Source organism: Cryptomeria japonica, chromosome 10, assembly GCF_030272615.1.
Source record: "Cryptomeria japonica chromosome 10, Sugi_1.0, whole genome shotgun sequence".
Lineage (NCBI taxonomy): Eukaryota > Viridiplantae > Streptophyta > Pinopsida > Cupressales > Cupressaceae > Cryptomeria > Cryptomeria japonica.
Window position 1 is genome coordinate 226,660,268 of NC_081414.1, and position 3,487 is coordinate 226,663,754.

Here is a 3,487-nt window from a genome sequence, read left to right on the forward strand (position 1 = left end):
TAGTGACATTTTATGATTGTGGAAAATGTGAAGTGTTATCCAATCTACATTTATCTCATAGAGTTCAAGGTTTTAATTAGCTTCATATTTGGAACTAGTCAAAGCTTTATACTTTATCTAGAAATTATCTATAGAACATGATGAAAACATCTAAAAGTTGTTTCTAATCATCTTTGGTGTGAGGATTTTTCACTACTCAATTATCTTCATACTAGAACTTGGTGAAGCTCTATAATAGTCTTAGCTACTCACTTTTTATCAACTTGGTAGACCAGGTGTGATGAAAGGAGATTGATTCCCTCAGTGTTCAAATTGATCATCCTTCATGGTATGGTAGTAGAACATAATCATCAATTAGAAAAATACTATTAAACAGTTTCAAATGGTGTAAGGTTACAAAATCACATTTTTTTCTAAATATTAAATGGAAAAAATACATAAATATGCAAATCATATATTCATATTTATGTAACAAATATTATTTAATACTAATTACATTGAGAGGTGGTAGTAATGGAATCTCATATCATGATTATATATACAAAAACTCTATAACTTAGATTTGACAATTGTAAAAGATATTGAAATCATTGTGTTTGAAAAATACCTCAACTAATTACTCTTGACATTTTCTATATTTTTTACTTTACACTTACTTGAATCCATTAGTGGAAGATGATTTTTTGCTTAAATATTTTTATAATATACACAAATTTAAACTTACTAGAAATGCAAGCATCATAATCTCCCACAACATTTTTTCTTATCTAAATATTAAAAAAAATATCAAGATAAATATTTTGATATCTTTAATATAAAATGATATTTTATTTTGTCCATCTTAAGAAAATTAAATCTATTTATGCTACAAAGCACAAACACAAGTCATTCCCCTAATCAAGTACTTTTTTAGTTCCAGGTAACTCCTATTATGGATAACGAGGAGATTTAAGAACTATTTACAAGTTAGGGCAATAGATAGTAGAGGCAAGGGACTATAAACTTGCAATAAAACCACTCAACATCTTCGAATAACTCATCTACATTAGGGAGATTCAATAGAAGCATATAAATAATCTAATCCCTCGCCTCATACATTTTGTAATAAATTTAATGAGCCAAAAATAGTACAAGGAAACACACAATATGGCTTTTATATTATAAATCTATTTTATATCTTTTATATAAATTACTAAATAACATTTATTAATTTTTTATATTTCATATTTTAATTTATGCGATTAAAATCGAAAATAACTCGAACTTCTTTTTTAACCATTTAAATTTTGTTACCTATCAAATTTAATATCAATTTTAAGATCTAACTCAAAATTTTAAAGATTTAAGTAAATATAAATTTGTAAATATATTTTTAAATTTTCTATAATTCTTACAACATAATATTTTGTCCATGTTTTTTTTTTTTTAAGTTCTACTCAAAACCTAATCTTTCCAAAAAGTGTAATTTCTCCTTCCATCCATTTTAAAAATAATTTATTTTCTAGAATTGACCCAAATTCTAAAATAGTTTGTGCTTAGAGTTTTTTGAGAAAATAGAAAAGGATGATTCATACTTAGGTTTTTTCTCATAATTTGATAGGTGTTTTTTTTTTCCTTTTTTGGGCATTTCATGACATTTTCTCTACTATAAGCATTGGGATAGGGCATGCAAGTGCTTCTATTGGGTAAGACATTCATCCCCGTCTTCCTTCATGTGGGATTATTTGACTAGAACCCTCATAGTTTTGTAGGTCTTGCTAACTCTATGTGGCTTTGCCAGCAAACTCTACTGTCACTTTGGCTTGTGCTCGACATTACTCTATTTCATCTCTAGAGAATTTCTAATTTACTATGTGACTTAAAGCTAAAGCACAATTATCTAGTGGGGATCAAGATATGGGTGCATTAAACAATCCACTATTTGAAGAAATAAATATCACCTCAAAAGAAGATGCCTTAGAGGCTACAAAGAGAGGCAACAAGAATATCAAAGAAAGATAAGAGAATGGTATCTTGAATGGAGAAGACACATATAACTATGGTGATACGAACAAAGAGTGAAATGTTGAAGAAGCTAACAAGGCTATGGAAGAGCCAAGAAATGAGGAAGTAGTTAAAATTTTAGATTTTATGGTTCTCGATGAAGTGATTGATTGTATTCATGATTACTAGCATAGGTCAATTATCTTATTTTTTATATAAGGGGAATACCTTCTAAAATAGATTTCTATAGATGGGCTAAATTAAAATGGAAGAACAAGGGTTGGGAAATTAAAAACATAAGAGGGTTAGGGAAAGGTTACATCTCTTGTAAATTCAAACTTGTTAAGCATTCTGAAGTTATGCTTTAACATGGTACTTGGTTCATTCGTGGTCAAGTCTACTAGATCTTCATGCTTGGACCTTTGGCTTCTACCCTAGCCCCTCAAGATCTCATTATCTAATGTGGGTTGAATTCACCTATTTAAACCTTTATTTCAAGCCTTTCTTGAAGGATATTGTTTCACAACTTGGAAGGGTTATCTAGCATAAGAATAATGTAGACAAATTTTCTAACCTACAGGCACATCTAAGAGAATGTGTGGAGACAGACTTGAACAACCAACTCCCTAAAAATATTAAGTTAATTTGTTTTAGGTTTGATTTCTACAATCCATTAGCATATTTAAATAAGCCTAATGCATGTTTATGTGCCGACAATAAGGTCACCTAATAAGAGATTGTCGAATCAAGAGGAACAAGTTAAGTCCTCTTCTTCATGCCCAACTAGTCCATGGTTTCTACCCCATCTTATAATTATGTTATGAAGTTGGATGGTTGGTAGGTGGTAAGGAAGAGGAAAGAACTTTTTGGGCCTATTGAGCCTCACGATGTTATTAAATTTTCTCAAATTTTGTCTTCCTCATCTTTACATCCCAATTCCAAGACTCTTGGTCGATGTTCCATGTCTCCTCCTCCATCTATGAGGCATCAATCAAGATCTCCCCATTCTACTTCAAAATATTTGAGACCTTCTGACCAATATGTCTCTCTTGTTAACCATTTTGAAGCTTTGGCAAAAGGAGATAACCTTCCTAAATAATTTTAACAATGAATTATTGAATTCTTTCATAAAAATTAAGAGGGATTTCTTTCCCTCATCTCAAGTATGAGATTAAGGAGTTAATTGCTAAGTGAAAACTTGATATTGTTTTTGTTAGAGTTATCATGTTGTGGCTAATAATTAATTATTTAATTATTAGTCTATTATACTCTACACTTAAGCTAAACTTAGGCATCTTATAATTCTTTAGTATTTTCTCCTTTAGAGTTTCTAGTATCCTTTTATAAGGATTCTCTCTTTGTAATTTGTAATTGTATTGCATTATTCTTGCACAATCAATATGACTCCTCTTTTCTGGATCATTGAATTCTGGCCTCCATAACTTTGTTTTGCTTCTCTTCTTCTGTGACAGGTTTGCATGCAGGTGATCCTTGGGACCTGTAG